This window comes from Spermophilus citellus (assembly GCF_964194105.1).
Source record: "Spermophilus citellus genome assembly, chromosome: 14".
NCBI classification, from domain to species: domain Eukaryota; kingdom Metazoa; phylum Chordata; class Mammalia; order Rodentia; family Sciuridae; genus Spermophilus; species Spermophilus citellus.
Window position 1 is genome coordinate 40,687,086 of NC_138194.1, and position 26,747 is coordinate 40,713,832.

Below are 26,747 nucleotides of genomic sequence, written 5' to 3' on the forward strand. Positions count from 1 at the left end.
GGGGCTGAAAATCCACTCCGCGGGAGCCGCCATTTGCTTTCTGCATGCTGTCTTGATGGCCCTGTCTACACGGTCCAGCTGCCGCTTCTAGAGACAGGAACTGGGCTGCGTGCCGAGCCCTGTCCTCCGAAGGCTGGACCATGGCCTCAAGTGCCTCGGTCGCCCGTTCCCTGCTGCACCTTGGGGCATAGCCTGCTCTGGGGTCGTTCGGCATCCCCCTGCGAGGGGACCCGTGCTCCGGAGGACGGGGTTGGAGAGGCGCGGTGGCAGCCGCTTGGGCCCTCCGCAGCGGCGCTGCTAAGGTCGTGGACAAGCGTGGCGCCCAAGAGCGCGGACCAGAGGTGGAGGCGACGGCAGCAGGGTTTCAGTTCTAGAAAACTGGACTGGAAACAGAAGCAGCAGTTTGTATAACCCCAAAATCTTGCTTATGCCAGGAAACTGTAAGGGTAACATGAATATCATTGAGGAGGTCTAACATGGCGGCAGGCGCGGAGAGATCAAGTCTCTGACCTCTTCAACTGCGCGGGCATAGGGAGCTGTAAATTATCTAAAGCCTATTTGCTCAGGATCACTAGGCAATGCTGAGCTGACATGGAGCTAGGGCGTACACTTTGGGCCCCTCAGAAAACACACACTGAGCACGAATCTGCTGCATTTAAGCCCCGGATCGCCTGCTTCTCGTGACTCAGCACTAACGATCCTGCTGAAATAACTAGTTGGCCCACCTGATCTCACAGAGGTAAAAACAACTGAGCACCATAGCCAGACCCAGGGAATCAGGAGTGACATGGGACTAGCGGCGCAGAACCCCCGGCTATCACTCCCACCAGGGCTGACAACAGAGGTCCCTTGCACCAGCTACCAGGGGAGTTGCTACCTGAGGGCAAACAAATTCACTGGGGGTCCTCAGCCCCAAGCCCTACAAACTTAGGGTCCGAGGGAGGCAAACAGAAAGGGTGTGCCCAGGCATCCGTGAAAACAGGGCTCCCAGGAACAGCAGACCCGGCATGTAGCCAGTAATGTGGTAAGCGTCACAGGTGAGTGGGGCCTGGATTGAGGAACCACAAGAGAAGGACCTAGGCACTCAGGACTGGAGACTCGCACAGTCTGGGAAGAAGAGCTGAGGCACAGTGACTGGTTCCCACCTATCACGAGGAGAAGCCTGGCCCAGTGGGCATAGCTCCACCTACTGGAAGAGAAGTTAATCGAGCTCTATGACTGCATTTATTATTATTATTATTATTTTTTAATGATTATTATTAGTATTTTTTTTATTCTGACTTTTTGTAGTTGATGTTGTTGTTGTTCTTTAACTTTCTTATTAATGGATTCAATTTTTTTTAATTCTTTTTATTCTATTATTATTATTATTATTATTATTTTTTAAACTTCAATTTCCATTTTTTTATTATCATTATAATTTTTTTGTTTTAAATTTTTATTTTTTCGTTTTTTCTTTCTTTCTTTTCACTTTTTTTCTTTTGTCTTTTCATTTCTTTTCAATTTTCTTATTCCCCCTCTCTTGAATTCCACCTGCCTACACTCACTCTCTTTAGTCACTTCTTCCCTTCCCTTCTAATACCTCTCCTCCCAAGCATCAAATAAATTTATAAGAGTAAACAGTAACTCAGCAGTCAAACAGAACAAGAAGTATCATGAGCATAAAAAAGCAAGGAAGAAAAGGAGTACAAACAATGAAAGACAGCCTAAATATTCAGGTGGACCTGGAGTCATCAGAAAAATGGCCATATAAAGAACTCAAGGAACACCTTAGACAGATGGAAAGGAACCTTAAAGAGCACATTGAAAATGAATTACATAAACAGATAAAAGAAGAAGTTAAGCATCTTTATCAGGAGATAGAGATTATAAAAAAAATCAAACAATAATTCTAGAAATGAAGGAAATGATAAACCAAATTAAAAACTCAATCGAGAGTATCACTAACAGAGTGGAGCAAGTAGAAGCCAGAACGTCAGATAATGAAGACAAAATATATCATCTTGAAAAGAGTCTAGCCAACTCAGATAGACTGGTAAAAAATCACAAGAAAAACATCCAAGAGATTTGGGATAATTTTAAAAAACCAAACTTACGAGTCATCAGGATAGAGGAAGGCACAGAGATTCATGCCAAGGGAATGAGTAACTTGCTGAAGGAAATAATTACAGAAAACTTTCCAGAAATAAAAAAGGAAACAGATATACAAATTGTAGATGCATACAGGACACCGAGCACACAAAATCACAGTAGACCAACGCCAAGACACATTGTTATGAAGCTATCCAATATACAGAACAAAGAGAAAATATTAAAAGCTACAAGAGAAAAGAGGCAGATTACATTTAGGGGTAAACCAATAAGGTTGACAACGGATTTTTCATCACAGACGCTGAAAGCAAGAAGGTCATGGAACAAGGTATTTCAAACACTGAAAGACAATGGATGCCAACCAAGAATTCTGTATCCAGCAAAATTAAGCTTCAGATACGACAACGAAATAAAAATCTTTCATGAAAAACAAAAGCTAAAAGAATTTGTAGCCAGAAAACCAGCATTGCAAAGCGTCTTGAGCAAAACTCTACACGAGGAAGAAATGGAAAACGATAACCAAAACCATCAGCGGGAAGTGCCTCGGTAAAGACAGAGGACGGGGGGAAAGCTAATCATGGAGAAACAAACTAAATTAGGGGAAAAAAGAGATAAATAATAAACATGGCAGGAAGTACAAACCATATATCAATAGTAACTCTAAACGTTAATGGCTTAAACTCTCCAATAAAGCAACATAGGCTGGTAACATGGATTAAAAAAACAAATCCAACAATATGCTGCCTCCAGGAGACACATCTGATTGGAAAAGACATACACAGGCTCAAGGTAAAAGGTTGGGAAAAAATATACCACGCACACGCTCCTTGTAAGCAAGCAGGGGTGGCCATTCTCATATCGAATAAAACCGACTTTAAGACTAAGTTAATCAAAAGGGATAAGGAAGGACATTATATACTGTTAAAAGGAACCATTCACCAACAAGACATAACAATTATCAATATTTATGCACCAAATAATGGCACTGCGACGTTCATAAAACAAACTCTCCTCAAGTTCAAGAATCAAATAGACCACAACACAATAATTATGGGTGACTTCAACACACCTCTCTCACCATTGGACAGATCCTCCAAACAAAAGTTGAATAAAGAAACTATTGACCTCAATATCACAATCAATAACCTAGACTTAACTGACATATATAGAATATATCAACCATCATCAAGTGGATATACTTTTTTCTCAGCAGCACATGGAACCTTCTCAAAAATAGATCATATATTATGCCATAGGGCAACCCTCAGTAAATATAAAGGGGTTGAGATAATACCATGCACTTTATCAGATCATAATGGAATGAAACTGGAAATCAATGATAAAAGAAGGAAGGAAAAATCCTACATCACATGGACAATGAACAATACGTTACTGAATGATCAATGGGTTACAGAAGACATAAAGGAGGAAATCAAAAAATTCTTAGAGATAAATGAAAATACAGACACAACATATCGGAATCTATGGGACACAATGAAAGCAGTTTTAAGAGGGAAATTCATCGCCTGGAGGTCATTCCTCAAAAAAAGGAAAAACCAACAAATAAATGAGCTCACACTTCATCTCAAAGCCCTAGAAAAGGAAGACCAAAACAACAGCAAATGTAGCAGAAGGCAAGAAATAATTAAAATCAGAGCGGAAATCAATGAAATTGAAACAAAAGAAACTATTGAAAAAATTAACAAAACAAAAAGTTGGTTCTTTGAAAAAATAAATAAGATCGACAGACCCCTAGCCATACTAACGAAGAGATGAAGAGAGAGAACTCAAATTACTAACATACGGGATGAAAAAGGCAATATTACAACAGACGCTTCAGAAATACAGAAAACAATTAGAAATTATTTTGAAAACCTATATTCCAATAAAATAGAAGATAGTGAAGACATCGATAAATTCCTTAAGTCATATGATTTGGCCAGACTGAGTCAGGAGGAAACTCACAACTTAAACAGACCAATATCAATAGATGAAATAGAAGAAGCAATCAAAAGACTTCCAACCAAGAAAAGCCCAGGACTGGATGGGTATAAGGCGGAGTTCTACAAAACCTTTAAAGAAGAATTAATACCAATACTTTTCAAGTTATTTCAGGAAATAGAAAAAGAGGGAGCTCTTCCAAATTCATTCTATGAGGCCAACATCACCCTGATTCCGAAACCAGACAAAGACACCTCAAAGAAAGAAAACTACAGACCAATATCTCTAATGAACCTAGATGCAAAAATCCTCAATAAAATTCTGGCGAATCGGATACAAAGGCACATCAAAAAAATTGTGCACCATGATCAAGTAGGATTCATCCCTGGGATGCAAGGATGGTTCAATATACGGAAATCAATAAATGTTATTCACCACATCAATAGACTTAAAGATAAGAACCATATGATCATCTCGATAGACGCAGAAAAAGCATTCGACAAAGTACAGCATCCCTTTATGTTCAAAACATTAGAAAAACTAGGGATAACAGGAACTTACCTCGACATTGTAAAAGCTATCTATGCTAAGCCTCAGGCTAGCATCATTCTGAATGGAGAAAAATTGAAGGCATTCCCTCTAAAATCTGGAACAAGACAGGGATGCCCCCTATCACCACTTCTATTCAATATAGTTCTCGAAACACTGGCCAGAGCAATTAGAGAGACGAAAGAAATTAAAGGCATAAAAATAGGAAAAGAAGAACTTAAATTATCACTATTTGCAGATGACATGATTCTATATCTAGAAGACCCAAAAGGGTCTACAAAAAAACTACTAGAACTAATAAATGAATTCAGCAAAGTGGCAGGATATAAAATCCACATGCATAAATCAAAGGCTTTTCTGTATATCAGCGACAAAACTTCTGAAACGGAATGAGGAAAAACACTCCATTCACAATATCCTCAAAAAAAATAAAATACTTGGGAATCAACCTAACAAAACAGGTGAAAGACCTATACAATGAAAACTACAGAACCCTAAATAAAGAAATAGAAGAGGATCTTAGAAGATGGAAAAATATACCTTGTTCATGGATAGGCAGAACTAACATCATCAAAATGGCGATATTACCAAAAGTTCTCTATAGGTTCAATGCAATGCCAATCAAAATCCCAATGGCATTTCTTGTAGAAATAGATAAAGCAATCATGAAATTCATATGGAAAAATAAAAGACCCAGAATAGCAAAAACAATTCTAAGCAGGAAGTGTGAATCAGGTGGTATAGTGATACCAGATTTCAAACTATATTACAGAGCAATAGTAATAAAAACAGCATGGTACTGGTACCAGAACAGGCGGGTGGACCAATGGTACAGAATAGAGGACACAGAGACTAATCCACAAAGCTACAACTATCTTATATTTGATAAAGGAGCTAAAAACATGCAATGGAGAAAGGATAGCATCTTCAACAAATGGTGTTGGGAAAACTGGAAATCCATATGCAACAAAATGAAACTGAATCCCCTACTCTCGCCATGCACAAAAGTCAACTCAAAGTGGATAAAGGAGCTAGATATCAAATCAGAGACTCTCCGTCTGATAGAAGAAAAAGTTGGCTCCGATCTACAGATTGTGGGGATGGGCTCAAAATTCCTTAACAGGACACCCATAGCACAAGAGTTAATAACAAGAATCAACAAATGGGACTTTCTTAAACTGAAAAGTTTTTTCTCAGCAAGAGAAACAATAAGAGAGGTAAATAGGGAGCCCACATCATGGGAACAAATTTTTACTCCTCACACTTCAGATAGAGCCCTAATATCCAGAGTATACAAAGAACTCAAAAAATTAGACAATAAGAAAACAAATAACCCAATCAACAAATGGGCCAAGGACATGAACAAACACTTCACAGAGGAGGACATACAATTAATCAACAAGTACATGAAAAAATGCTCACCATCTCTAGCAGTCAAGGAAATGCAAATCAAAACCACCCTAAGATACCACCTCACCCCAGTAAGATTGGCAGCCATGATGAAGTCAAACAACAACGAGTGCTGGTGAGGATGTGGGGAAAAGGGTACTCTTGTACACTGCTGGTGGGACTGCAAACGGGTGCGGCCAATGTGGAAAGCAGTATGGAGATTCCTGGGAAAACTGGGAATGGAACCACCATTTGACCCAGCTATTGCCCTTCTCGGACTATTTCCTGAAAACCTTAAAAGAGCACACTACAGGGATACTGCCACATCGATGTTCATAGCAGCACAATTCACAATTGCTAGACTGTGGAATCAACCCAGATGCCCTTCAATAGATGAATGGATAAAAAAAATGTGGCATTTATACACCATGGAGTATTACGCAGCACTAAAAAATGACAAAATCACGGAATTTGCAGGGAAATGGATGGCACCAGAGCATATTATGCTTAGTGAAGCTAGCCAATCCCTAAAAAACAAATACCAAATGTCTTCTTTGATATAATGAGAGCAACTAAGAACAGAACAGGGAGGAAGAGCAGGAAGAAAAGATTAACATTAAACAGAGACATGAGGCGGGAGGGAAAGGGAGAAAAAAAGGGAAATCACATGGAAATGGAGGGAGACCCTCATTGTTATACAAAATTATATATAAGAGGTTATGAGGGGAATGGGATAACAAACATGGAGGGAAATGAATTACAGTAGATGGGGTAGAGAGAAAAGATGGGAGGGGAGGGGAGGGGGGATAGTAGAGGATAGGAAAGGTAGCAGAATACAACAGTCACTAATATGGCAGTATGTAAAAATGTGATGTGTAACCGATGTGATTCTGCAATCTGTATTTGGGGTAAAAATGGGAGTTCATAACCCACTTGATTCTAATGTATGAAATATGATTTGTCAAGAGCTTTGTAATGTTGTGAACAACCAATAAAAAAAAATAAATAAATAAAATAAATAAAATAAATAAATAAATAAATAAATAAATAAATAAGTAAATAAATGAAATAAAATAATATTAAAAAATAAAAGTCATGGATAATTTTCATTAGATTCATTACTAGGTATCTAAATATTTGTTACTATCAATTACATCTTTTATATTTTCACTTTGTAATGGTTGTTTTTATATAAAAACATACAAATTTCTATACCAAGTCCAATCCATAATCCTGGAAAATTATATGTAGATTCTTTTAGAAAACATGGAAAGAGATAGTCTCTGCTTCAGAGAGAAAATCATGTACTATGAATAATGACAGTTGTTTTTCTTTCTAATGAGTATTCTTTTGATTTTTTTCTTGGTCTTATAAGTACTGGTTTCACTCTTAAACAAAATATTGAATATAAGTTGTGATCAAGGAGAGATTATTTTTATAGCAGATATAAGAAGTAAAGTTTTCAACCCATCAGCAATGATTATGATGTTGTAGGTTTTACTTTAATGAATTAATGATGTTTCCTTTAGTCACAGGCTGCTAAAAGTTTTACTCTTGAATGTATATTAAATTCTATTAAATACATTTTCCTCATTTTTTTGAAATCATCAAATCATATTTTTCTTTTATTCTGTGCATGTAGTGAATTGCTTTGATTCTAAAAGGTTAAGTAATGTCACATTTCTGGAATAAAATCCACTTGATCATTTTCCCATATTGTTGAACGAGTTTTTGCCATTATTAAAAGGAATTTTGCATTTGTATTGACAAATAATATTGGCCAGTAATTTTGCTTTCTTATAATATTCTTGTTATTTTATATCAAGATTACAGTGGTTTCCTTTAAATGTTGAAGTGTCACCTTTTCCTTATTTTTGAAACGATTTCTGTAATATTGCCATTATTTCTTAAATGTTTTATAGAATATAGGTGCAGTCATCTAATCATGAATTTCCCTTTGAGGGAGAGTTTTTCATTATAAATCAAATTTACTAATAGTTGTAGGACTATTCGTGTTTTTAATTTATTCTTGTTCTGCTTGGGTAATTACTGATTTGTTCAATTCCTTGACATTTTTATAATTTAGTCATAAAATTATTTACTTTTTCCTTTTATAATCTTTTAAATTTTATAGAATCCACAGTGTTGTCACTTTTCAACTCTTCATTTTATATATTTCTGCTGTCTTTTCTTTGACAAGAGAATTAGCAGTTTTATTAGACTTTTCAGAGAACAAGCTTTGGGCTTTGTTGGTTCTATTTGATTGTCAATTCTATTTTCTGGATTTCTTCCCTTTTTACCTTCATTAAATTTACTTCATTGTTTTCTTTTTATCATCTCATATTGTAAACTAACTCAATTAATTTTAGTCGTTCTTCTTTTCTAATGTATGCATAATTTATCTTCAGCTTTTCTACTGCCTACAAATTTAAAAATATTACAGTTTCACTATCATTTAGCTAAAAATATTTTCTAATTTCCATTGTGATTTATTCTTTTATCTAATGGTTGCTTCTAGAATATAATTCTTAATTTCAAAACTTATGAAAAATTTCCTTTTTGTTATTTATTCATATGATTTGTGTCCTTGAGTTAAAAGACACACTCCATGTGATTTTGATGTTGTATAATTTGTTAAGAAGTATTTACACACCAGCAAGGTGATGGAACAGAAATTTTAGAACTCACCTCACCTCAGAAACATCAGTTTGAACAACTGTCTGTGCATGAAAATATCTTTAGAAGACCGAAGGAAATCAGTTGAGAGGTTATAGTGAAAAAATAAGAAAATAGCCATTGAAGAGGGCAGGAAGATTGTTTTATCTTACCTGTATCATCCCTCCACAAACTCTAGTAGTACAGTGTGGATACGGGAACACACAGTAGTATACTCTGCTTAGGAAAAGGAGAGGGAAGTGACCATACTTCATATCAAACTCCAGGGTAAAATCCATGACTGGTCCCTGTGGCCACATTCTGTAGGACACTTGTGTGACCCATGCCCTACAGACTCAAATTCTAGATTTCTTTCAGTACCCAGTGCTGGACTGAGCCCCCCTGACCCACCATGATTGTTCCTGTGAAACTAGGTTCCTACTAGACCTTTGTGGCCCTAGGATGAACCAGCCCTGTGACTTAACCTTCAGTTTAACTCCCATACATCCTATACCCATACACCCACACACCCTATACCCATGCAGACCTGAACAGACCCAGCCTCTGCGATTAGTCCCCGCAGCTCCAGGTTCCATACCTCACTAGCACTGGGCTATCCCTAGGCTTCAGTTCAATACATATGGGCCCCAGATTTCTACACTATCCAGAACTCAAACCTTCAGGCCCAGGCCCACCCCATCATTCCTCAATACCAGGATAGAAACCTTGGACTAAGACACCAGGGAGTACCCCTGGGTACCTAGACCTCAGACCTGCCCCCTTGCCAGATCAACTCCTGTAGACTCAAGTTCCAGGTGCATCTCAGAATTTAAGCTGACTCCTGCCAAAACAGGTGCCATCCCTGCCCTATCCTATTGATCAAGGTACCTGACCAGCCTACTGAGGACTTCAGTAACAAACTGGTCTTGGACCACACCAGGTGACCTACACCAGGTGACCTGCCCAGAACCTCTGTATGAGATGACAGGTAAAGGAATCTCCCAGAAAAGTCAGCCTGCAAAGACTGGAATAAATCCCTACATCTTCAAATGCACAAACACCAATGGAAACTAATAAGAAACATGAAAAAAAAAAACCAAAGACATATAATACCACCCAAAACTCCCAAGTAATCTCCCAGGAACTGACCCCAAGGAAATAGAGACATGCAAAACATCTGACAAAGAACTCAAACTAATCTTTTTTTTCATGAAACTCAGTAAATTTCAAATATATATAGAAAAAAATGATAAAGCAGAAAACAGTAAGTGACCAAAATGAGAAATTTAAGCAAAGATTGAAATTATTTTTGACAGAAATTCAGCTGGAAAATATGATGAGTAAAAGGGAAAATTCAGTAGAGAGCATCAATGACAGAATTGATAAAGGAGAGCAAAGAATCTGGGAACTTAAATTCAGGTTATTTAAATATATATAGTGTTATGGTTTGGAATTCCCATGTGTGAAACAATGTAAGAAGGCTTAGAGGAGAAATGATTAGGTTATGAGAGTCTTAACTGAATCAGCGAATTAATCCCCTGATAGGGATTAACTGAGTGGTAATGGAAGACAGGTGGGATGGAACAGACAAGGTCATTCCTTTGGGGTATGTATTTGTATCTGATAAGTGAAGTCTCTCTGCTGCTTTTTGGTCATGAGAGCTGCTTCCCTCTGCCACACTCTTCCACCATGATGTTCAGCCTCACCTTGTGCCTCAAGGAGTAAGACAGATGTCTATGGACTGAGACCTCTGTGCCTGTGAGTCTTCCAACGAACTTCTCTTTATCTAAAATTTTTCTTATGAGGTCTTTTCATCACAGCAGTGAAAAAGCTGACTAAAACATATAGTTATTTAAATATAAACAGTATTTATATGTATATAAAGTATGAAGAAAATGAAAAGAATTGCAGGATTTATGAAATAGCATTAGAAAAGGGAATATTTTTTTTTATTTTTTGTTCTTTCTAGGTATACATGACAGTAGAGTGTAGTTTTACATATTATACATACATGGAGTATAATTTATTCTAATAAAGCAAATATTTTAATTAGAGAAGTTTGTGAAGAAGTAGAGAAAGACAAAGGAGTAGAAAGTTCCTTTAAAGGAGTAATAGCTGAAAACTCTAAAATTTGGAGAAATTTATAAATATTTAGGTACAGGAAAAGAAAAAGGTTTCAATCCCAGACTAGACTACCTTAAGACATATAATTGTACTGCCAAAAACAAAGGATAAAGAGAGAATTTGGAAAGTGGCAAGAGTAACCAAATAACATAAAGTATAAGGGAGTTTCAGTAATGCTAACAAAGATTTCTTAGCAGAGACCTTATAGGCCAGGAGAGAGCAGGAGGATGTGTTAAAGTACCAAAGGAAATAAAATGCCACCAAGAAAACTGTAACCAGCAAAGATGTCCCACAGAACTAGGAAGCGATAAAGATTTTCACAGACAAAAACAAATGAAAGGGGTTCATTATCACCAGATCTGTTTTATAAAACAAGCAAAAAGAGAAGGATTCTAACTAGAGACACAAAAACATAGGAAGCACAAAACTAAAAGTAAGTCGACAGTCCAATTTAGAATAATACTGTAATGACAGCATATAATCACTTATATCTTTAATATGAAGATTAAAAGATGAAACTAGTAAAACTTAAAATCCATATGCAACAAAAGGAAATTAAGCTTCTATCTCTCACCATGCACAAAACTCAACTCAAAGTAGATCAAGGACCTAGGAATTAAGCCAGAGACTCTGTCTAATGGAAGAAAAAGTAGGCCCAAATCTTCATCATGTGGGATTAAGCCCCAGTATTCCTTAATAAGACTCCTATAGCACAAGAATTAAAACAAAGAATCAATAAATGGGATGAATTCAAACTAAAAAGCTTCTTCTCAGCAAAAGAAACCATCAGTGAGGTGAATAGAGAGCTATATTTTGGGAAGAAATTTTTACCACAAACATATCAGATAGAGCACTAAGCTCTAGGGTATACAAAGAACTCAAAGATTTTAACACCAAGAAAAACCCCAAAACCAAAAAAACAGATAACCCAATCAATAAATGGATCAAAGAACTGACAGACACTTCTCAAGAGGATATATAGTCAATCAACAAATATATGAAAAAATGTTCAACATTTCTAGCAATTAGGGAAATGCAAATCAAAACTACTCTAAGATTTCATCTCACTTCAGTCAGAATGGCAGCTATTAAGAATATGGACAATAATGAGTGTTGGCAAGGATGTGGGGAAAAAGGCACACTCATACATTGCTGGTGGGACTGAAAATTGGTGCAGCCAATATAGAAAGCAGTATAGAGATTTCTTAGAAAACTGGGAATGGAACCACCATTTGACCCAGTTATCCCCCTCCTCAGTTTTTACCCAAAGGACTTAAAAACAGCTTACTGCAGGGACACAGCCACTTCAATGTTTGTAACAGCACAATTCACAGTAGCTAAACTGTGGAACCAACCTAGATTCCCTTCAGTGGATGAATGGATTAAAAAACATGTGGCATATATACACAATGGAATATTACTCAGCTATAAAAGAGAATAAAATCATAACATTTCCAGGCAAATGGATAGAGTTGGAGAACATTATGCTAAGTGAAGTAAGCCAATTCCAAAAAACCAAACACCAAATATTTTCTCTGATATGAGGATGCTGATTCATATTGGGAATGGGAGGAGTATGGGAGGAATGGAGGAACTTTAGATAGGGCAAAGGAGAGAGAGGGAAAGGAATATCAAGGGGCCAGGAAAGACGGTAGGATATGCTGGTCATCATTACCCTAAGTACATGTATGAAGACACGAACAGTGTGAATCTACTTTTGTGTATAACCAGAGACATGAAAAGTGTTCTCTATATGTATAATATGAATTGAATTGCATTCTGCTGTCACATATAACAAATTAAATAAATAAATAATTTGAATAAAAAAATAAGATGAAACTAGTAAATTTATAATTAGCAATTTGTTGAGGATGCACAATATAAAAACATAAATTATAAAGTCAAGAACATTAAATGTGTATGAGATTGAATTATGTTTTTATGTGATTAAAATGTATAAAGTGTTGTTTTTATGCAATAAAAAATTATCAACTTAAAATAGCCTGTTATAATTTCAAGATATTTTATGTAAGCCTCATGGTAACCACGAAGCAATAACCTCTGGTAGGCATAAAAGATAAAAGGTAGGCCCCAACATCAGGATTGACAAATTTATAAAGATAGACATCACATCAGTTTTTTTTCCCCTGATCACTATAGAATGAAACTAGACATAACAGGAGAAATTTCAAAAAGTTCACAAAATATATGAAAATTAGACAAAATACTCCTGAACAAACAATTAGTCAAAGAATGAATAAAATTAGAAATTTAAAAAAAATCTAAGATGAATGAAAATGTACACACAACAATGAAAACTTATGTGACACAGCAAATTTATTGTTGATAGCAAAAAAATGCCTAATTCTGAAACAAAGAAAGATTCCAAATAAACAACCTGATGTTACATTTCAAGGAACTAGGTGAAGAAGAAAGAAATGCAAAGGGAATAGAGAATAAATAATAAGGATTAGAGTAGAAATAAAATAGAGAATGAAAAACAGCAGGAAAGAGCAATAAAACTGAGTTATCTTTTTGAAATAATGAAATTGACAAACCGTTATCTAGACTAGAAAAAGAGAAAACTCAAATAAAATCAGAAATGAAAGAAGAGACACTATGCTTCATACCACAAAAATACAGTGTCATGAAAGACTACTGTGGACAATTACATGCGGACAAATTGGATCATCTAGAAGAAATGAATTAATTCCTAGATATGTGTAACCCACAGGGATCTCATAGAAGTAAGAACAGTAGTGGTTACCAGGGTCAGAGATATCCTTTGGGGGATGTCATTCAAAGTGTACAAAATTTCAGATTATACAAAAGAAATAAGTTCAGGAGATTTATGGTACAACAGAGCAACTAAAGAGAAAGCATTATATTTTTCAGTGTAGCTAAATGTTTAAGAGTTCTCACCACAAAAATGATAAATGTATTAGGTAATATACATAATAGTTCTTTTTATTGAGCCATTCTACAGTGATTACATATATTGAAACTTCATGTTGTATGTGAGAAATATATAGAATTTTGTCAATTAAAATAAATGTCAATTGAAAATCATTTAAATTTTTTTCATTGATGAGTTTGTGCAGAATTTTCATAATTTTTTGTGTATTTAAAAAAATTACATGTAGGATAATGAGCAATATGTTACCGTTAGAGTAAGAAGTTACAAAAACAGTTAAGGAAAAGATTGGAATGAACCCTATGATGTAGGGTTATAGTCAGGAAAATCAATATGAATTTATGTTTAGATAGTAGACAGTATAATAAATAATTCTCCTAGTTGTGTCTTTGTAAGGATCAGATACACCAGTAGCCATAAACACATCTTTGCTTTTAAATGCCATTTTTCAGTAAATGTTTCACGACTGCAGGGATGCTGAGGTGAATGCCTGTATCCCAGGGGGAACATGCCTGTAATCCCAGTGGCTTGGAAGGCTGAAGCAGGAGGATCGTGAGTTCAAAGCCAGCCTCAGCAAAAGCGAGGTGCTAAGCAACTCAGTGAGACCCTGTCTCTAAATAAAATAAAAAATAGGGCTGGGGATGTGACTTAGTGGTCCAGTGCTCCTGAGTTCAATCTCTGAATCCACACTCTCCCAACCCCCACCCCCCAAAAAAATTTTACCGGTACTACTTGGTGAAATAGTTCATTCTAATACTGAGGCAGGAAAAATATAAAATGAACCTGGAATTTTCTACAGAACCCAGAATGTAAGGATATGCTAAAAACCAAAAACAACCAAAATGGCAGGAGCACATCAAAGGACACAGGAGCTACACTGAGTTTCTAATGGCCAAAGCTGGAAAATTTTGAGGAGCAAAGGTCTTAATATTGAATTCTAACCCCTAAAATGAAATAAATACCCATGACTCCAAACTGATGTAAGTAAGTAGAGCTTACTTCTTCTCCCTTTGAGGTGCTCAGGACTTCCTCACTTACTTTCAATGAATAGAATTTGGGAAAGGGTGTCTATCAACTTTACACTAAAGAAACCTGGCAGATATGATGTCACCCAAGTGATTAAGGTTAACCTCACCAGTCCAATGTGTAGTTCCCAGTATTGTGCAAATTTGCTGGGGTTATTTCAATAAAATGTTAACAATTCTCTGCTTTATCTTTGCAACATTTCTATAAATCGACATTCATTCACAAAGTTCTTTTTTTAAAAAATATTTTTAGTTGTAAGTGGATCTTTTATTTCATTTATTTATTCATATGCAGTGCTGAGGATCAAACCCAGGACCTCACACATGCCAGGCAAGTGCTCTACCACTGAGGCACAACTTCATTCCTACAAAGTTCTTACAAAAACAAAACACTCTGCACTTATTGGTTACAGTCATTGGCATGTTTTGGTAAAGTTGTAAGATTATTAAAAGCATTTTTTGTGGTGTTTTGAACGTTGTAATATAGTGGTAATAATTATATTAAATCCATATATATGTCTGTATGTGTATTTATGTGTGTGTATATATATACACACACATAAACCTATAACATAGCTTTCAATTATATAAAGTAAAAAATTGACAATTACATGGAGAAATAAGCAAATATATAAACAAGCAAATATATAAAATATATATAAATAAGCAAATATATAAAACAGATATTTTCCTAACTTTCTGTAATTCTGTGTTATAAAAGTTTCCCTTCTTAGAAGAAAATATTTTTTAAAATGAGAACATTTAGTTAATAATGTAAATTATTGGTATACTGGGGTTTAAATTCATTATTTGTCTAATCCAACTATTGTACTTTCTTTTTTCTTTTGCATTCTGCCTTCTTTTAAATTACTATTTTTCATTGTTTTGATCCATTTTCAACTTGGTAATTGCATAGGAATATACTCTCTTTTTATCGATTTTTCCTAAAATTGCTAAAAATTATATCACATATACTCGGCATAGAAAGGACTTAGATTTTTCATTTTCTTGCCAGATAGCATATGAGCCTTAAAACACTTTACCTCTATCTATTACCTTCCTATGTATGTGTGTGTGTGTGTGTGTGTGTGTGTGTGTGTGTGTGTGTAAATATAAAGTTTTAGAGAAAAATTTCATTCAGATCTACACATTTATCATTTTTACTGTTCATCATTCCTTCATGGATTTCTGAGTTCCCATCTGATTTCATTATCCTTCAGCCAGAAAAACATTTTTTTTTTGTTTTATTATTTCTTTAGTACAGTTCTGCTGGAGCTAAAATTTCTCCATTCTTGTTTCTCAGAAAATATCTTTGTTGTACCTTCCGTTTTTAAGAATGTATTCTTGGGGTAAAGCATTCTGGCGTGGTAGTTATTTTCTTATTGAGCTTTGAAGATATTAATCCTGTTTCTTCTGGCTTCTGTTGTTGAAAAATCTCCTGCAGTCCAACTCTCTGTCCTTTAAGATTCATCTTATTTCTCTCCTTATACGGTTGAAATATTTTCTCTCTTTTTGGTTTCCAACATTTTAGAGCCATGTACCTATTTTTTTTAAGTAACTTGCTTTTTGGCTCACAGTGCTTCTTTAATCTGCACTTCATAATATTTATTAGTATTTATGAAATTCTCAACCATTATCTTTGCAAATATTACTGCTTACTCTATTTTGCCTCTCTTCCGACAAAACAAATTGCATGTTTGTTAAATACCTTCTGTCACTTATTTCTCCCCACTTCTCTATTTTTCATACATATATTTCCTACCTGTTTTGTTCAGGATATGTTCTTCTGCCTGCCCTCTAGTTTAAGAATATTCTTTTTAGCTCTATTTAGTCTATTGCTAAATTTTCCTAATGAATTCTTAATTTTGAATACTATAGTTTTCAGGTTTAAAATTTAATAATTTTAATTGATAATTTTTAGTGTTTTGTTGAAGTTCTGAATCTTGTCATTTGTTTTCTTAAACATATTTAGCATAGTTACTTAATATCTCTTGCCTGATAATTTTTTCTTTCTTTTTTTTTTTTTTTTTGGGGGTGAGGTCACTATGTAGTGATTTTAGTTGTTATTTTTTTCTTTTTTATTCATGTGGTATTGCCTTTTCTATGCATTTTTATTTAGTGCCAGATATTGTACTTAAAAACATTTAAAAAATATTGAGGATGAGATCTTCCTCAAAAAAGGATATATGTTTACTTCTGAAGACAGCAAGGGTCATTATCAATCTGGATGATCAAAATCAATTTCAGGATTGAAATAATTTCAACTTCATCTATTTCTGAATTCACATTATTTTTATGGTATACCTAGTATTAATTATCCTGTCCCAAATGATGTGTAATTTATCAGGGTTCCTCTTTCATGGTTAGACCTATACTCCACTATTTGTCCTCTTAGACAAGCAAGGTTACTGAAGTGTCTTCAACCTTCTAGCCCCTCATGTGCCACTCCTTGAACTGGTAAATACCCATAGGATAAATGCCCAGCCTCAGTTTTGGTTTTTCTTCTCCTATGCCACGTACCACAATTCTTTACTACCTTATTAGTGCTATTTTGCCACAAAAAGATTTTGTGCATATTTTTTCTATTTTTCATGGTTCGTTCTTAATGTGCGTGTTGTCTAGGCTCTCTTCACTTGAAATAAGTTAATTAATGATTAAATTTTAATAGTCTGATAAGAAGCAAATTTATCAGTTGTATATGATAATAAGAGAGAAAATGTGGGTGGTTTATGAAGCAAGAAGAAACTGTAGAAGTGATAATTGTCACAGTGAGAGTATGAATGAATCAACTGATTTTAGTTTAACACTATAATATGACACTATAGTCTCATGCTGTATTTTGCTGAATATTATTAAAAGAACACTTGGAGTTTATGATCATTAATTTAAAATGGTACCAGATAGTACAACTGGACTTTCATTTTAATAGGTTCTTTTTTTATGTGGATGCAAAATGCAGAAGTGATTGGTTTTATCTAGGTTTTGTCAAACATGTCTGACAAAGACTGAAAGGCAAGAGAATTGATCATTATATTAGGAAGTGAATAAAATGATTGCCTAAGGAGTTTAGTCCAGGTAAGGAGAAAATAGAAGACATCATGCAGGGGGGAGAGAGTGAAAAATGATTTTATCAATATATTGAAAGTCCCAATGGAAGGGTCGAAGTATTGTTGGCAATGGAGTAGTAAAATAACTGAGCTGGGAAGAGAGAGAGCTCAGAGAAAGGGGTGCATGGAATGAGGTAGGTCCTAAAAAGGAAGTCATTGAGATACGGTCGAGGACAAATTGAAAAAGCAAAGTTCAGAGTTAGAGAAATAAAGTATTGCCTGTGTGCACACTGAAATGACTAAGAGTTAAGAAAGGGATAGTTTTAACAAGACAGTGAACCATAAGAAATGAGAATAAACCTGGGGCTTGGTAGAAAACAGGAACAAGAGCAATGGGAGATAGAATCTCATAGGACTTTTAGCAGGCATAATGATCTGGTTAAGCTAGGTAGCTGCTCCACTTCCTGTCTTCCTGGTGTGGAGCTTGAGAAGGCTGAAGAGGAAGTGCTGCCCATAGGAAGAATCAGATTTTAATTAATGGTAGAAAAGAAAGAATTATTCAAAGATGAGTTTGAGGATATGATATTTTTTTGTATGTGAAGAACTACAGATGGTATATGTCTATGCTGAAAGGTTATTATTGAGAATTAGCAAGAAAATATAAATGAGAACTTCAAACATAGTCTAGCCTGCAGCCGGGGGTTAATATTACAATCCTGTCATTCCAAATACCATCTTCATGTTGCTTAGGAAGGGTCTAAAATGTGTCAAGAGAGGAGAGTTTTGACAATTTATTTTGACCTCCTGATAATAAGCACTAATCAAGTACGTGCTCTTTCTTCACAGTGTACAGTTCTGCACAAAAGCCTAAATTAGTGTGCCTGTGGCAGCAAATAACAAAAATTACACTCAAATGGCTTAATTTATTCTTTATTAAAGTCAAACAACAAAAGGTCTCCTGGGAGGGTGGCTTCATGTTTTCTTAATTAAGAAGGTCAATGACATCATCAAAATCATACCTTCATAGTCTCCGTATTTTTATTCAGCCGTGTTCAGCTTTTTGGATTGTTTTCATATACTTGTTCTCTTAATCCAAAACAGTGGATGCAATGGCACCCTCCACACCCACATAACAGAAGCATATAAAGAAATGCTTCCTCTTGTGTGATAAAGATGAGGACAACTTTCTACAGCCACTCACCTCATGTCTCGCTGTTCACAATTTCATCTCATGCCCACACCTTGAACAGTGAGGCCAACATGATTGGCTCAGACCAAGTGGACGCCACCCTCTGAGGCTGTTGCCTTCTTCCCTGAAGGACACAGTCACTTATTGAACAAAATTAGAGCTTTGTTAGCATAGAGGAAGGGGCAAGGACTGTCATTGAGGCATCCAGATGTCACTTTACTCTTTCTTGCATCCTTCAAACACTTGTTCCTGATAGTATTTGTCACAATTATACCATTATTATCTCATGCTGACATCTGGTATTCTAATGTGTAAAGATATGCAGATGTAATATATCAATATATTATATTAATTTTCTATCGCTGCACATCAAATTACCATAAATTTAGTTTTTTTTAGGACAACTTTTTTTTATTATCTCACAGTTTAGATGGATCAGGCGCCCAGGCAAGCTCGACCTCTCTGGCTTAGCGTCTCACAAGACTGTAATCAAAGAGTTGGTCATACTGAGGTTCTCATCGGGAAACCAGGGCCCTCTCCAAATTTTATTCAGTTTATAATCATGTGCTGCTCTTTTTTTTTTCTGGCTATTGGACAGGGATGGCACTTAGTTCTTAGAGACTGTCATAGCATAGTTCCCTGCTACATATCCCCTTAGACCATTCACAGTGTGAGTGTGTGCTTTCTTTAAGGCCAGAAATGATGCATCTAACTTCCAATCTTCTCTATAACATAATCATGCAAGTAACTACCCTATCACCATTTGAGAGCAAATGCCTCAGCATGTGCACACATTTTACCCACACTTAAGCAGAACACATTACACAAGATATGTATTCCAGGGAGTGGAAATCTTGGGCACCATATTCAAGTTTTACCTGTGTATGCATAACTTTATGTGTGTGCATGTGTGTATGTGTGTTGTTGTTGTTGTTGTTATAATTATATAGAGGAGATTCTATTTATGCAAGTTATGACATTTCAACTTTATGATGGTAAAAATTATCCACAATCAGTAGAAACCATGTTTTGAATTTTGATTTTTCCCCCCAGTCTAGTTGTAAATGGTATAAACCTCTTTCAAGATGCTGGGCAGGGCCATCACCAGAGTGAACAATTGATAATCTACAGTGCACTGTGTGAATAACCTATGATCTTTGGAAGGGTAGGTGGATTAAAAGCATTGTCAATATTTTCAGTTTATGATAGGTTTATTTGTTACAGGGCCTAACTCTGGACCTTGTGCAGCAGGGCAGTCCCAACATAGACTGCTATGTTTTGGGACAGAGTGCTGTCAAAACACTGGCAAGCACCATTTCCTTGCTCCCTTGACAAAAAGTTATTTCCCTGTTGGTGCAAGGTGGAGCTACATGGCAGTTCCTGAACTCTTGGTGTCTGGACTCCTGTAAGATGATATGTTGTGAATCACCTGTGGCCTATCATGACTGTTATATGCAAATTGGAACATACCCACTATGAAAGCTAGTTTTGCTGCACAATAAAGCAGATGCTATTCTCTGAAACCATCTCCGGAGGGGTTTCTCCCCGTCCTCAAGCTCCCCACAGTCCATGATGGAAGGGCAGGTCCCTGGGCATTTATTGGAATGTAACCCCTTTGTAAGTTGACATTCATCCCCATTTGTTTTCATTCACATGAGATTCACTATTTTAAAAAGTCTCCTTCACTCTGCATTCAGTACTTATATGTTTATGCATCTTAATACAATAAATCCTATGCACTTATTTATTACAATAGATGGACGGTAATAGATAAATATTCCAAACTGAAAAAACAAAAAGAGCTGAAAAGAAAAAAAGCCTTTGGAGCCATAGTGAGAATGAAGTTGTGGGTGAGGAACGTCTCCGAGCAGGAAAAATAAGGAGAAAGCCACAGGTAAACCTCATGAGCTTAATCTCACTGCTTAAAGTCTTTAATTTCATTTTTAATCTATTAATTAGTGGAGCAAGTGATTATGCTTTAAGGACATTATCCAGAACCTGATTCAAACACAATATCTATAAAAACACATGAAAATATTTGGGATATTTGAACAGTTATTAGATGCTGTAGAGGAATTATTGTTATTTTATTAGGTTTTATAAACAGCACTAATAACTGTGTGAAGATGTGTATCATTTTTAGAGATATGTTTAAGTACGTAGGAGTAAATGGAGGGCTGGAAGTTGGGTTAGAGTAATGTGTGAGTGTGCAAGAGCGAGAGCATGGAAAGTGTCAAAGTACAACAGCTGAAGTAAACGTGGCAAACTCTTGACCATTTTTGAACCTTATGATGAATATATTTGAAAATTTATTATCCTATTTTTCAAAATTATTTTTAAGAAAACATTTTATAATGGGATGTGTGCTGTTAAAATTAACTCATTTAGATGCTTCTCCTCTTGAATGTCTTTGTATACACTAAATGAATGAGGTAGTAAGATATTTATTTTCCTTTCATCTTTTAATAAGAGACCTATACAATAAAATAATAGATATACTTAGATAGTATCTAGGTTGATTTTAAAGTTGTCTTCTTTTAACACTTTAAAAGTACAACCAATAAAAAAAAAGAATAAAAAAAAATAAATAAAAGTGATATCTGAAATGTTATGCACTCCACAGTCTTGGGATTGGTGTTGAACCAAAATTCATTTTCCTTTATATCAATGCTTTCAAAATATTAAAAAAAATATTTGGCAAGGCATTTGAAAGCTTATCTTTCTTTAATCATAAATCTCTGAGTTCTGCCTGCACATGTATCAACAAGACCATTAAGGGACAGCTCTCTGAGTAGAAATTCATCAATAGAGACCCAGATATAAAGAGTTGAGGGGACAAGTGAAGTAAACAGATTCTGGTGTATGGAAGAGTTAAAGCATAATAGAGCATGCTTCTTGTTGTCTTTTCCCCACTATGAAAATGCAGATGCCTTTCATCTCTACCATACCCAACCCCTCCAAATAAGTCAACCAATTTCCATGGACTCAACCTGAGGGTTAGTTTGCAGCTGCTCTGCTCTGTATGGTGGAGTGTAACATTATCCTGACTGGTACCCAGATGAATAAACACCTATCAAATGTTAATAGTAAGTCTTCTGTATTTGGGGTTATGAAGTAGAGTTGATGGAAACCTAATATGGGTTGGATTGTATCCCCTCAATCCCTATGTTAAAGTACTAACCCAATACCTCAAAAATGCTATCCTTGGCAATAGGGACATGTAACTAGTTAATGTGAGGTTATTACAGTGGCTCTAATATAAAAAGTGCTGTGTGCAGAGAAAGAGACACAAACAGAAGGAAGACCATGTGAGGACACAATGACAGTCACCTACAGCCAAGAGGAGATGACTCAGAGAAACCAAAGGTCAACACCTTCAGTTTAGACTCTTATCCTGTAGGGATTTGAGGAAATAAATTTATATGGTTTAAGCCACCCCATCTGTGAAACCTAGTTATAGCAGTTCTAGAAAACTAACACAAACTCCACACAAATATCAGATGTCTTCTCATTTATTTTGCTTTATCATTTTTTGCTATGTATAATCTTCAAACTTTATTAAAATGTATTCAGTAAAATATCTAGTTCATTGATTTGAAGCATATCTGCAAAGCATCAAAAGATGTGAAATATCTATTCATATTGACTTATACAAAATCAATTCCAACCAAGAATGGAGAAAAACTGAGTTTGGGTACTGAGTTATCTGACTTGGCTTTCTTACCATCCTTTCTACTTTCGTAAGTTTTACCCTTAGTTATCCTAATTAGTTTTTTTCTTTCTTATTATTTTTAATTTAGGAAATCAAAGGTGAAGTGAAGAGTATTAAACACAAGGTTATAGTAGTTTATTTAAACTAGTATTTTTATGGAATACAAATGCTTTTGTTTTGGATTAGATTATACTCCTAAAATAGAGTAGTAGAGAATAAAATAGGTTGAAAAAAAAGGTTTCAATAGATTTTTACAGAATTCCTACTAAATTTATTTTTTATGAGTCCTATTTCCATAGTGGTTGTTTTTATAACTCTCCGGGAAGTTTCTGAATTCTTCCAAATTTCAGGTTACTCACATAAGAGATAGAAAATTAATCATTATGAAAATGTAAGACTGAAAATTGTTAGATCTATGAAGGCAAAGTATGTATCTTATATTAGTACAAAACTATTCTTCTAATAATTCCTTGCATATTGACCGTATGTGGAAAATTTTTCATGCTTACAAAACTGAAATATTTTTTAAAAAAATTCAGAGGAGGATGGGGGAAGCTAATAATTCACCCTTACTTCAGAAGTCATCTAAGTTCAACATGAATATTAATTTGTGTTAGAGGTTGTATTTTCCAAAGATACTCTTTCTAATACATCTATCCCATGCTACAAACTCTTATAATATGACTGACACTTCATGTACTGAAAGATGGGTCTGTCTCCTTCACTTGTGACTACCCTGATAGAGTGTGATAGAAGTTGTATTAGGTGCCTCCTGAGGATAGAGGAAAAAAGGATGTTTAGCTTGTTTTAGTTTGCTTTTCTATTATTATGACCAACATATCCTACAAGAAAAACCTAAATGAGGAAAAGTTTATATGAGGCTCACAGTTTCAGAGGTCTCTGTCCACAGATGACTGACTCCATTGCTCTGAACCCAAGATGAAGCAGAAAGTCATGGTGGAAGGGTTAAGTAAAGAAAGAGTTGCTCAGCTTATGGTGGGATCGTTAAGCAGGGAGAGAGAGAGGAAGGGGGAGAATAACTCACAGGGAAGATGAACTCTTCTAGGGCTCACCACCAGTGACACACCTCCTCGAACCACATGCTCCACATGCCTACAGTTAACACCCAGACAAATCATTCAAAGTAGGATGGACGGATTAGGATACAGCCCTCACAATCCAATCATTCCGCCTTCAAACATTCCTGTATTAATGCAGGAGCTTTTAAGGGAACACTTCACATCCAAACTATAGCACAGCCCCTGTTTCCCTGTGTACTCAAATTTCAAAGCCACTCACAAAGTCATAAGGCACCCAGGCCACATGGACAGCTGTATTTATATGTTTCAGTCGACATCCCAGTGAAGGTCTCAGTCCACATCAACTGCTTTACTGGACTCACGGCCACAGCCTTCCAGTTTCCCAGCTCCAAGATATCAGAAGAATGAGCTCATCTCACTGGGCCCTCGTCAAAGTTTTTGACTCACAAAAGCTGTGTGAGATTAAAAATGATGGTTCTGTTTTAAGAAACCAACTGCTGGGGTGCTTTCTTATATGGCAATAGAGTACCAATGTAAGTATAAGCCTAACCTAAGGAAAGAGAACCTTCTTATGTACCCCGAAACAAGTGACATGGTCACAGGTCAAGAAGCTGCAAGATCTTGACTCTCTCTGCCTTTCTTCCAAGTAAGGGGAATGAGAGAGGTCTTGTGTTTGAGTCCACCTGAAGAAGAATAAGAAGGAAAATGTTGTTTCCATGAAGTGACATGGGCCCTGATTGTCTCATCTAAATGGATTACAGGCTCTCTTCTACCTCGGATGAAATAAGTCACTTCTACCACCAATGGGAGAGAAGGCAAGAAGTGTTTAATTCTAGGGTTGTGAACTGCTATGGAAATATTAAAATGGGTAAGTATTCACCAACAGTGAAAACATATCATTAAAAATTTAGAAGAGGGTAACCAGTCAATTATTTCCATCTCTAACTGAATAGACAGTTTTCAAACAAAAAAGGTCAACATATGTGCATGTGTTTAGTATTTCTAGCACACACTGACCCACTCCCCAGTTACAATTTTCCCTCTCCTGTCTGACCTACTTCATGTTAAACATCACTCTGGTTATGAAAATTTGGGGCCTGATTACCATCAGTGGTGGCTACTGGACCACTGAGAACAAATGTAGTGGTTTCAAGGGAAGAAATTGGGGACAGAACTAATAATTCTGAAATACTGACAGGTGGAATCTGCTTCTGAGTAATGAGGATGTGGTTTCTGAAATCATCTGATCTGCCCTACCAGAGCTAAGCAATTTTTCTTCATGGAAAAAATAAGCATGAAAAGTACCCGGTGGTTCTTTTTAATCTGGTGCTATTTTAAAATTGTATAACAGCATTAATGCATGCTCTTTCCTTTCAAGTGACTTCCTTGGGGATTTAATCCATAGTTTCCTTCTTTCTTTTAGACCAAAAGATGAGGGACCTTTATTTCCCTTTTAGGTCTGTGCTGTTAAATTGTTAAGTTGTTCCCTAGTTTCTCACAGGAGGATGCTATTTTGTCCTGAATTTTAAGTTTATTTTCATTTTTATTCATGGTTTCTGTACTTAGGGATAATGATTCTCATGTAAGAGACATAGCAAGATCTTCAAAATCAGTTGGAAAACTGGGTGGATATCCAATTTAGAAATATCTAGGGTTCTGCAATTTGCCTTGTAGTTCTGTTGAATTGCTAAGTCTTTCCTGAAAACATTCAAAGATGATCTGTTATTTATAATTCCACATTGTGTTTTTCCTATATAAATAAAAATAAGCGCAAGGTTTATTTTTAGGTGATCTTGTGATAAGTGAAAGAGGTATATCAACCCCTCTGGTGGAAAGAGGGATGAGGGGGTTGCCTGCCACCATCTTGCCTTGGGACAAATGTGTTCTTTTTCATTTATTCTACTCCAAGTCCGTATTTTTGAGTCCAAACTTCTGTTGGCCATTTCAAATTACAAAGCAACTTATCTACTGAAAAATTCCCTAAAAGATTACTGACAAATTATAAGCAATTTTAACTGCCTATAAATGTTTCTGGTAGATCTTTGAGAATTGACCTTGAGAATACCTTTAAGCAACCTGGGTATTTGTCTCTCACATATTTCCCTGATGGGTGTGAATATCACATGCATTAAAAATGATGGATGTTGGCAATTTCCTATTAATTGCCACAGGAAAAAAAATCTTAACACATTCTGATGGGTAGTACTGACCAAAGGGAGAGAGTAAGGCTATATTGGAGCTTAATATTTTTCCTGGCAATTTTTGTGTAAACAAGTTTGAATTGATGCCTTGGAATAGTTGAGAAAAACGTGTCATTGGCAATTGTCCTAGAATTACAAACAGTGCAAGAAAATGATGAAGTCACCTATTCAACCAAAGTAATCTCCAGGCTTGAGAAAGAAAATAGGACATTTATTCTGTCTCACACTTTTCTTGGATCTGCTGCAGAGGAACTGAATCTCAGCAGGTTCTAAAAACAACTAGGTTTGTGCTTATTCTTACTTATTCCTAGTAGAATTTCTCTCATAAAAGACAGAAGCATTCATCACCTTATAATGTGTGTTCCCCCTTATAGTCTCTTATGTTTTAAATTAACTAAAGAAAAATTTAAAGATATTTTAAGAACTCAGGTTTGACTACTTCAGTGTGTTGTAAAAATGGGACTATTTGTCATAATTTAAAGCAGCCCCATTAATTGAGGTGTGTGTGTGTGTGTGTGTGTGTGTGTGTGTGTGAGAGAGAGAGAGAGAGAGAGAGAGAGAGAGAGAGAGAGAATATGGCAAGATGTTTTTCTTTCTTTTTTTTTTTTTACTACGTATTAAAAGAAACTTGGAAGGAGTAATTTTCTTCTAAAAAAAGCGTCTGCATATTATGTGTAGTCAATTATATTATGTATGACAGACTTAATAAGGACAAGTTATTATTTGTTCATCTAAACAGAATATTTACTAATTCAGTCCTGTTTCAATACATTAATATTTTCATTTCTCTTAAGCTTATATCATTGTTTGCTTTGGAAAGAGCCATAGCAAAAAGCAGTCAAACCCTGGGACTGGTGTGGTGTATCTGTG